This window comes from Aedes albopictus, chromosome 3 (assembly GCF_035046485.1).
Source record: "Aedes albopictus strain Foshan chromosome 3, AalbF5, whole genome shotgun sequence".
In the NCBI taxonomy this organism is placed as follows: Eukaryota; Metazoa; Arthropoda; class Insecta; order Diptera; family Culicidae; genus Aedes; species Aedes albopictus.
The window spans coordinates 372,333,133-372,344,515 of record NC_085138.1 but is presented as its reverse complement, the minus strand read 5'-3'; the positions used below and the strand labels follow the sequence as shown (position 1 = coordinate 372,344,515).

Here is an 11,383-nt window from a genome sequence, read left to right as displayed (position 1 = left end):
GTAACTTTTGCTGAACAAATAAGTGAAAAAGCCCAAGCAAATGTTTGTAGTGGAACATCCGCGGGTAATTATTGATATTCAAGGTGGAAATCTGCATGAATTGTAGATGAATTTCTTGAGAAATTTCTAAAAAATAACTGCGAGGCACACAAGAGAGTAGGTAAGATTTATATTATATTATATTTCCTTTACACACGTATTATCTGTTTTCATACCAAACTTCATAACTTAGTATCATAACTATAGTCGACATGTTTGTCCCACTATGCTCACTAATCCCTCCCGGGAAAACGCAAATCTGCGAGCACACGAAGCTCCAATCTTCGCTGAAATACCTTCTACCCACCCCTCGCGTTTTTTTTACTTTTCCAAATAACCTACAGAACATAAAAAAAACGGCGCCAACAGATTGCCCTCTCATCGGAATCGAAACAAATCCCCAAAGACGATTCGTTTGCTTCCGTCGTGTGCCGGAATAGTCGTCGTCGTCGTCGTCGTCGTCAAGACAAATTTCTATGTAGACCGTCGTCCATCGCCCAACCAAACTACCCGGGGAGCCGCACCGAGTTGAAGTTACTTCCCCTTAATTTTAAAATCTGATTTGGAAAATAAATAATCGCTTATGTGTGTCCCTGGCTATAGATAGAGCGATTGCGACTGGTTGGCCGTGGTGCCCTTCGATTCCGCTCGCTCCGTTTGACACTCCACGACGGGGATGCATGCGCGCGTGTGCGCACTTCCTTCTCTCGCTCGTCACATCCTAGCTAGAAGCATATCCCTATCCATCCATCTCTTCTAGGATGCGCTGCTGCACGACGACGACGGGTTCTTACCCAGCCAGCCAGCTAGCGACGACGAGTAGCATGCCTAAAAACAACATCGTGCAGCAGTAGCATCAACGCATTAAAACCTTGTTTGCGTTTCTCCGCTGCCTACCGCACCCCAGCCTAGGAAGAGGGGCAAGGATGCAATATCCTTTAAATCGAGACCCAGTGCACAAGGACCAACCTCAGCATGGCATGCAGTTTCATTTCACGTTTTGCCGTCGCTTCGAAAGGTCGTCGGTCGGTTTGTAGTGGCATATCTAGTTGCAATCATTCTTATCGAGTTTCGAAGTTTTGTCGTGATTCAGAAAGTGTTGTACTGTAATTTGTGAAAGAGTGAGATGAAAAAAAAAGATAAATTGAAATCGTGCTAGTGTATGTTTAAAGCAACTTTTTTGAGTTATTCAACATGCTGAACTTGCAGTGCTTTACAATTTCAATCGTACGTGAGGTGCTTTCAAACTAAACAGAAGATTCTTCAGAAGTTTCGTTAAACTCAGCACGCTGTTTCAAAACCTGGCTCAAAAAAATGTAACATCGGATACCGTGAAATCTGTCTATGGTTTGAAATCTCTGTCGAATACCGAAAAATCTATCAACATAAATCTCAGTTATTTGGGGTGAAGTCACAGTGCATTTCAAAAAATGAGTTTTGCCTCGCATTTTCTCGAACACAAATCCAAAAATCAGACCAACGCATCGAAAATGCTACTTAAGGCAAAATTGGATGCATTTCTTCATTTATTTTTTTGTTTTATTTAATAACTGAGCAGTATTTTCAATACCGGTTTCCATATACATTTAGTGGAAGGATCAAGGTGTCTTCTGATTTTTTCCTCATGAAAAAGTTACTCAGTTTTCCAAAAACCATTTTTGAATGAAATTTTAAATAAATGGTTTCTGCAAAACTGATAAACCTATTCCACCAGGAATCAAAATATACTTTGAATCTTTGGTTTAACTTCAAAACCTTTTTTTTGTATTTTTTTTTGGTATTTTTTATTTCTGTGTTTTTACCCTTCTTACACCCATAAGAAGAGTATAAATATCGCTCGAAAAACAGACTTTCGATCCGAGGCCCGGAGGGCCGAGTCTCATATACCAATGAACTCAGCTCGACGAACTGAGCAAATGTCTGTATGTGTGTGTGTGTGTGTGTGTGTGTGTGTGTGTGTGTGTGTGTGTGTGTGTGTGTGTGTGTGTGTGTGTGTGTGTGTGTGTGTGTGTGTGTGTGTGTGTGTGTGTGTGTGTGTGTGTGTGTGTGTGTGTGTGTGTGTGTGTGTGTGTGTGTGTGTGTGTGTGTGTGTGTGTGTGTGTGTGTGTATGTGTGTATGTGTGTGTGTGTATGTGCGTTACAAAAAAAAGTCACGCACGTTTCTCAGCCGTCTGTCAACCGATTTGAGTTCTCTTGGAAGCAAATGAAAGCTACTACATCCTAGTAGAACGCTATTGAATTTTTTTTCAATTGGACGTTTGGTTACCGAGATACCCGGATAAAAACTAACCATAGGGTATTTGGTGAAAACCATTCCTGTACCATACAGTGTACCAGCTACAATATAGTGTATTGTAATGGAATGGTTCGCTAAAAGCTTTGCACATTGGTAGCTACTATACATTTACATCCGATCTTTATGTAACAATACATTATACTGTTTTTCTTACGTTTGAACCAATCTCTCAGTCGGAATTCGTTCGTTGAGCCACAACCTCCACCCAACCAACGAATTCGATTCGTTAGTTGGGTGAAGTGACGGCAGCACAAGGGGCGTGCGCATTGTTTTTTTTATCATGTTTAGGTTGGAAGTAAAAAGTAAAATTTTGTAAATTTTTCAATTATTTTCACATTTAGAGCCAAACTGATACGTTATGAAAGATACATATATAACCAATACGAGAATTAATTATCACATACAAACAGACGTCTCACTCTACTCACCTTCCATCGTTTCCCTTTTTAACGGATAATTCAAATATTTTTTAGTTCGTAAATCGGTCGCCCACGGCGCTCGCATCGTTTTCACTCCTCTTTGACGTTTGCTCACTACCGCCATCTACTCAGTGAGTTTGCGAAGCACAGCATAATTAGCATTGGGCGATTATGTTTCGTTACGATGATTTTAACCGCATTTTGTTCCAAGTGATACGTCTGTTTGTCTGTGTAATTATCTTCATCCATTTTAGTCGGTGAAGTGAAAATACAGATGATTATGAAACCACCTGGTCCAATGTGCAAGTACAAAACGCTTTCAATGATCGACAAAATAAAAATTGTCGATGTTTTGCATTTGTTTCGAGGTAATCATACATATTGTTTTTTTTAAGAAAAATGAATGAGAAATTCTTCTCGATTATCAGTAATGTTTAAGAAACCAAAAAACTCATTTGGTCGCCCCTCGGAATCACACATTGGTTGTCATTTTCAGTTTGACATTGAATTATGACATCCAGGTGAAACGACTTCTGATATAAGTTCGTCTTCGCTTTTTAACCTAACTTATAGTTGAATCGAACTTGACAGTTTTCTCATGAGTTGTTATGTACATATTTTATAGTTCATTCAAACTGGAGCCTCAATATTGCAATAACGGTTAAGCACGCTGTAATGATACTTATGTACCTCGTCACCCACTTCATGCAACTACATTAGTGGTCTAATAACACTTAGCGCGCTCGGCATAGTTCCATCATGCCGCTCAAAGTGTTGCCACAAATAATGCTAAGTTTGCAAAACCCGGTTATCTGGCTGGTGGGGCATGGGAGCTTAAGCTTCAACTGTTAATGCAATCAGAGGCTACTCAGACTTAGACGAGTTTAGGTTAGTTTGGCTAGAACTGCCATTATCGAAGGAACATGACGAGATAATATAACATTATATGGTTTATCTAATGTAAAACAATACAACATAACAAAAGAGAACCATTCCAAAACCATGATTAAATTTATAACCAGTAGTGAAATTACAATTAAAAACAATATATTTACGGTACATTTTATTGTTTGAAACCATACGTGTACCATACAATGTACGGTATATTAAAGCCCACGTATCAGTATTTCAAACAATTTATTTACAATAAAATATATGGTTTTGTAAAAAAATATATATGGAGAAAAATATTTTTTTATATTGTTACGATACTTAACAACCCGTATAGTATATTGTAAAAATCTTATTTACAATTCACTGTATGGGTGTCTACATTACATCTTATTGTTTTTGTATTTTTTATTTTTACAGTGGTGTTTATTGTAACAATATGGTTCTAAATAGTACTGTAACAATACAACATTCGGTTTTTCTACTGTATTTTTTATTCGGGTATCTCTCGCAGAGTACTTATGAGTCACACATCTAAACTTTTTAAGATTTTTGACCAAGTGTATCATAATAAATATTTCGGCCGTTTGTCAATCGATTTGGCTTCTCTTAGCACCAAATGAAAGCTACAACATCCTAGTAGATCGTCCAGAAATTTTATTTCGATTGGACATTTGGTTACAGAGATATCTTCCGAAGAGTACTTAGGAGTTATACAATTAAACTTTTTGAGATTTTTAACAAAATGTATCATATTAAATATCTCAGCCGTCTGTCAACCGATTTGGGTTCTCTTGGCACCAAATGAAAGCCACAACATCCTAGTAGATTGCCCAGAAATTTAATTTCGATTGGACATTTGGTTATCGAGATATCTTTCAAAGAGTACTTAGGATTTATACAACTAAACTTTTTGAGATTTTTGCCCAAGTGCATCATAATAAATATCTCAGCCGTCTGTCAACCGATTTCGGTTCTCCTGGCACCAAATGAAAGCTACAATATCCTAGTAGACCCCTATACAATTTTATTAGGATTGGACATTTGGTTACTGAGATATCTTTCAAAGAGTACTTGATAGTAATACAGGTTAACATTTTGAGAGATTTTTGAGAAAGTGTATCATAATAAATATCTCAGCCATCTGTCAACCTATTTGGGTTCTCTAAGCACCAAATGAAAGCTACAATATCCTTGTAAAAGGTTCTGAAATTTGATTTCGATTGGACATTTGGTTACTGAGATATCTTTCGAAGAGTATTTCAATAAATTCCTTTTTACCCTTCTTACACCCATAAGAAGGGTATAAATATCGCTCGAAAAACCGATTTTCGATCCGAGGCCCGGAGGGCCGAGTCTCATTTACCAATGAACTCAGCTCGACGAACTGAGCAAATGTCTGTATGTGTGTGTGTGTGTGTGTGTGTGTGTGTGTGTGTGTGTGTGTGTGTGTGTGTGTGTGTGTATGTGCGTTACAAAAAAAAGTCACGCACGTTTCTCAGCCGTCTGTCAACCGATTTGAGTTCTCTTGGAAGCAAATGAAAGCTACTACATCCTAGTAGAACGCTATTGAATTTTTTTTCAATTGGACGTTTGGTTACCGAGATATCTCTCGAAGAGTACTTATGAGTCACACATCTAAACTTTTTAAGATTTTTGACCAAGTGTATCATAATAAATATTTCGGCCGTTTGTCAATCGATTTGGGTTCTCTTAGCACCAAATGAAAGCTACAACATCCTAGTAGATCGCCCAGAAATTTTATTTCGATTGGACATTTGGTTACAGAGATATCTTCCGAAGAGTACTTAGGAGTTATACAATTAAACTTTTTGAGATTTTTAACAAAATGTATCATATTAAATATCTCATCCGTCTGTCAACCGATTTGGGTTCTCTTGGCACCAAATGAAAGCCACAACATCCTAGTAGATTGCCCAGAAATTTAATTTCGATTGGACATTTGGTTATCGAGATATCTTTCAAAGAGTACTTAGGATTTATACAACTAAACTTTTTGAGATTTTTGCCCAAGTGCATCATAAAAAATATCTCAGCCGTCTGTCAACCGATTTCGGTTCTCCTGGCACCAAATGAAAGCTACAATATCCTAGTAGAACCCTATACAATTTTATTAGGATTGGACATTTGGTTACTGAGATATCTTTCAAAGAGTACTTGAGAGTAATACAGGTTAACATTTTGAGAGATTTTTGAGAAGGTGTATCATAATAAATATCTCAGCCATCTGTCAACCTATTTGGGTTCTCTAAGCACCAAATGAAAGCTACAATATCCTTGTAAAAGGTTCTGAAATTTTATTTCGATTGGACATTTGGTTACTGAGATATCTTTCGAAGAGTATTTCAATAAATTCCTTTTTTACCCTTCTTACACCCATAAGAAGGGTATAAATATCGCTCGAAAAACCGACTTTCGATCCGAGGCCCGGAGGGCCGAGTCTCATATACCAATGAACTCAGCTCGAAGAACTGAGCAAATGTCTGTATGTGTGTGTGTATGTGTGTATGTGTGTATGTGTGTGTGTGTGTATGTGCGTTACAAAAAAAAGTCACGCACGTTTCTCAGCCGTCTGTCAACCGATTTGAGTTCTCTTGGAAGCAAATGAAAGCTACTACATCCTAGTAGAACGCTATTGATTTTTTTTTCGATTGGACGTTTGGTTACCGAGATGTCTCTCGAAGAGTACTTATGAGTCATACATCTAAACTTTTTAAAATTTTTGACCAAGTGTATCATAATAAATATTTTGGCCGTTTGTCGATCCATTTGGATTCTCTTGGAACCAAATGAAAGCTACAGCATCCTAGTAGATCTCCCAGAAATTTTATTTTGATTGGACATTTGGTTACAGAGATATCTTTTGAAGAGTACTTAGGATTTATACAACTAAACCCTTTGAGAATTTTGACCAAGTGTATCATAATGAATATTCTGGCCGTCTGTCAACCGATTTCGGTTATCCTGGCACCAAATGAAAGCTACAACATTCTAGTAGAACCCTATACAATTTTATTAGGATTGGACATTTGGTTACCGAGATATCTTTCAAAGAGTACTTGGGAGTAAGGTTAACTTTTTGAGAGATTTTTGACCAAGGGTACCATAATAAATATCTCAGCTGTCTGTCAACCGATTTGGGTTCTCTAAGCACCAAATGAAAGCTACAATATCCTTGTATAAGGCCCTGAAATTTTATTTCGATTCGACATTTGATTACTGAGATATCTTACGAAGAGTATTTCAATAAATTTCTTTTTATTAATCTATTCACTTACTTGTTATCTTGCATTAGTTTTTGACCAGTCTATGAGAAATTATTTTTCAATAAATAATGCTGACAAAGTGTATTGTTGTTTTCAATAAAATTATAAATAACAAATTACAAATACACAGGAATTTTATGAAAACTAACAATATGTTAAATGAAAGCTTTGAATTTATATATTGAGGGAAAAATGCAAGAACCGGACAGCGAAAATAACTAGCTATGTAATGCCAAAACTGATTTAACTAAGTAGATATATCCAGGGCCCTACATTTTCAATTTCAATTGAAATTTTCAGGCTCACGCACGCTCGTTCGACTTCGAATGAATTTCTCTGTTATAACTCAATTAATGAGTGTAACAACCGTCAAATCTGCGTAAAGTTAATGTATGCTATGCATATTTTACTGAAATAGTTTATTACCCATAAAAATATTAAGTAAACATACATTTTAGACAATTTGAAAATTTCAATTGAATCCCAGTCGGTGTGAAAATGAGCCGCCACCCGTCGTTGCGCCGAAGAAAGTGACAAGAAGGGCGGATGAAGCGAAGCGCATGCATGTTGTTTTGAATGTTCCCGTCGTCAGCGTCCGTCCGATGCTGATGGGCGCTCGCTTTCAGCGTCATGTTTTGGTTTCGACGATGTAGGCCCCTGGATATATCATTTTTGTCCTTTTTGCACCATACCCATGAATACCAAGTACTTCGGAGCTAATTTAATCGACTGATTAAGAGATATTAGACAAAGTATATCTCGCCGATTTTCTTATCCATTTGTTAATCGATTCAAGATCTTTTGGCAGTTAACAAAAGATACAATATTCCAGAATATGTAATCTATTTTTTAAAAATTTCACACAAGATTCTAGAAGGTGTCTGGCATTTATGGTAGTTTAGTCCATGGTCCATGATGCTATTTTGGAAACCAATTCACTAGATGCCAAATCCACAATATTTTCTAGAACTTTTGGTCCATCACACAAAATAAATATGTTAAATACAAATAATACAACAATAGTTTTATTAAGTGTAAGAAGGGTTCTGTTCACCATAGGTGGATTAAATCGGGTTTTTTAATTTAGGCTAAATGTACGCTCAATTATGGAATCAGATTTTGAAAATATTGCTCTTATTAAAAAAAGAATCAAGAACTTAAAAATGAGAAAATGCATCCAGTTTTGCCACAAATAATGTTTACTGTTAACAAGCAATCAAGTTGCTCTCCTAGAAAAAAAAAGTTTGCCGGATTTCCACAGCCATAGTGGCGGCCATATTTATACTCTGGCTTCGTTTTCCTTTAAAGTCAAAAAGGATCTTACCTCAATTAATAAACACTGTCGGTGGACCAAACAAAAAATGTTTCATAAGAACAATTCCTACGGACGTTTCTTTTCAGATTCCTCCAAGAGTTCTTCCTGAGATTCAATTAGGATCTCCTTCAGGAATTCATCCAGGAGTACCTTTAGAGATTGTTAGAAGAAATCTTTCTAAAATTGCTCCAGAAGTTTAGGAAGTTTTATCTTGGATTCGTCAAGAAGCTCCATAGCATATCCTTTTTCGAGAATTCCTCCAGCAGTTCCTTCAGGCAATTCTTCAAAAGTTACTTCTATGGTTTTTCAAGGAGTTTTTTTTTTCAAAATTCCTCAATAAGTTTCTTGGAGTCTTCCTTGGATTCTTTCAGGCACCAAAGAATTCAAAGATACCTTCACGAGTTTCTTTACGAATACCTCCTGAAGTTCATTCTGGGATTCCTCCAAAATTTTCCAAGATTGACCAGAAGTTGCTACTCGGATTTATCCAAGAGTATCTTCAAAGATTCATCCTTCTGGGAATTTCAATTATGATTTCTTCCGATTTTTTTTTTTAATTCTTAATCACATTTACAGCTCTTTTGTCCACTAGGGTACTACGTGAGCGATTCCAATTGGACGCTGCACTTCCACTTTGTACAGCGCCTAAATGTATTCTATTCTATTCTACTGTATTGAACTGGCTGCCTTTGTGCTTCTTCCATTCTTCTACCCTGTCCATGGTAGAATGATGAGCACGATGATGCTGATGTGTGGCTACTGTTCCTTTTCCAGTCCGATTGGGGGTCCATTATGAGTTGCGGTTCGCCGATATCCAAATTCCGGGTCCGTTAGAGCTATATGCTCCGAAGAGAGTCAGATGCCAGCTGCTCTCGGGGGGAAGAGCAGCTGACGAAAAATTGCAAGTGCCGGGGCTGGGTTCGAACCCATGACCATCCGCTTATGAAGCGAACGTGTGGACCACTGCGCCACGGGCCCCGACTTCCGAAATTCACTCCTTCCTTTTAGGATTTCTTCAAAAAACTTCTGGAATTTTTCAAGGAGTTTCTTTTCAGAAAGAAATCCTAGGAAAATCACAGAAGAAACTTTTGGAGAATACCCAGGAGTAACTACTGGAGTGATTCTCAGAGAAAAAAAATCCTAAGGAACTGCTTAACAAATCTAAGAAGAAACTTCTTGTGGATTCTCAGAATTAGTTCCTGAAGTAATTTCAGCAGGAACTCCTGGGGGTCCCTCGAAGGAACTTCTAGGGAAATCTTTAATAAACTCTTAGATCAATCTCTGAAGGCACTTCTGAAGGAATTCCTGGAGAAGCACCTGAATGAATCTTATAAATAACCCTTGGAGGAATCTGAGAAGAAACTTCCGCAGGAAAATCAGAAGGAATTTATGGAGAAATTCAGAAAGAACTTCTGAAGGAATGCCTGAAGCAATTCATGAAGAATTCTCATTCTGCAGCAAGCGAACTCGCAGGCATTTTTTTTTACTAACAGGAGCTCACCCAGGCAATTTTAAAGTTATGGAGACGCATGGTCATTCCATACATACAGGGGATAGACAAAATGATCGGGACAGGCAAAATTTTCACTTTTCAAAAAATGTTCAACCAGCTGTAACTTTTCGAAAAGTGAATCAAATATTCTCAAACTTTCACTGTAAGATGATCAATTAGTTGTGAAGTAGTGTTACAATTTTGGTAAAGATCGGGCTATTTTGTACGAAGTTATAAAGATTTTAGAAAAAAGGTATTATTATCCGATGGCCAACATTGAGCTGTTATATCTCCGAATTCAACGAACCAAATGCAATGAAATTTTGATCATTTATGATCTATGTAATGAGCTCTGAAAAACGTTTGATTAAACTTGAATTTTTCCACAAGCGAAAAAGTTATAGCAATTTAATTTATTTTAAGATTTTTCAGTAAATTGGTCTATTTTTAATGCGCATCCCATTACTTTTTGAATTTATTTCCGGTTATGTTGTTACTTTCCTGCAAAACATATTTATACTCAAGTCAATTAGAGGTAATTTAAATGAACTGTAATAAGCACCTTGAATTTTGAAACGATGTTGAAGTTTTGGATAATTTGGTGTTTTATTAGAAAAATAACTTAATCGTTATAATTTTCTTCCGCTTTTAAAATTTTAGGTTAAGTCAAAAAAAAATTATAGCTCATTATATAAGCCATAAATGATCAAAATTTCATTTCATTTGGTTCATTGAATCCAGAAGTATAACAGCTCAAAGTTGGCTATCGGATAATTATACCTTTTTTCTAGAATCTTTATTACTTCGTGCAGAATAGCCAGATCTTTTTCAAATATGCAACACTAGTACACAACTAGTTGATCTACTTACAGCGAAAATTTGAAAATATTTTTTTGAGAATTGAAAATTTTGCCTGTCCTGATCATAGTGTCTATCCCCTGTATATAAGCATAAAACTTGAAATTTTCGAAAAAAAATCAGCTTAAAACGGCTTGAAGAACATTTGTATTTTTTTATATGTTATGTAAAAATAGTTAAATTTTCGTTAAAAATATAAAAAAGTGTAGTCATTGTGGTCCATCATTGTGAAAATCATAATATGCTGATATTTTGACCACTTTTGCATATAAAAGTTTACTCTTTTTCGCGATATTTTTCCTCAAATCTAGAACTATTCATCTTTGGGATAGGCAACTTTTTTTTCTCTCACAAAAAAGTTCAAGATGCTGTAACTTTTCATAGAATGCATTAAAAATTCTCAATTTTTGACTGCTTATCAGCCTATTATATGTGCATCATTGGTACAAATTTGAGCTTGATTGGTTAATCTTTCGCGATGTTAGAACCATTCTCGTAAAACACTATTTTTAAGACAACCAATTTTTGAACTGTCATATCTCGGAAACAAGTGAACCAAATTGAACGAAATTTTGTACGCTTATAATGCTTAAAATGTTCTTAAAACATAGGTACTTTTTAATCGTTGAAAAAATATGATGGATTGACACTGTTTGGATCTTTCTCGTAAAAATATATTTTTTTTACATCAATATTATTAAATTTTAGTTTTGATATGAAAATATTTTCTACTTTTGTTCTCAAGATATCTCTAATAAGATATATTAGAGCCCATTTGGGTTGAAG

At 36.1% G+C, this 11,383-nt stretch overlaps 1 protein-coding gene across 2 annotated transcripts in view; it reads left to right on the top strand.

Annotated features, from left to right (window-relative positions):
• Nucleotides 1-648: 648 nt before the first annotated feature.
• Nucleotides 649-11,383, top strand: part of LOC134289581 (zinc finger protein 70-like) — a 64,255-nt gene continuing 53,520 nt past the window's right edge. Inside the window, exon 1 of one of the 2 annotated variants that reach the window (XM_062855598.1) lies at nt 649-1,266. The gene's annotated coding sequence lies outside the window, so the exon portion shown is untranslated. Of the gene's footprint in view, nt 1,356-11,383 lie in introns of both variants that reach the window. The other variant, XM_062855597.1, reaches the window with a different exon arrangement.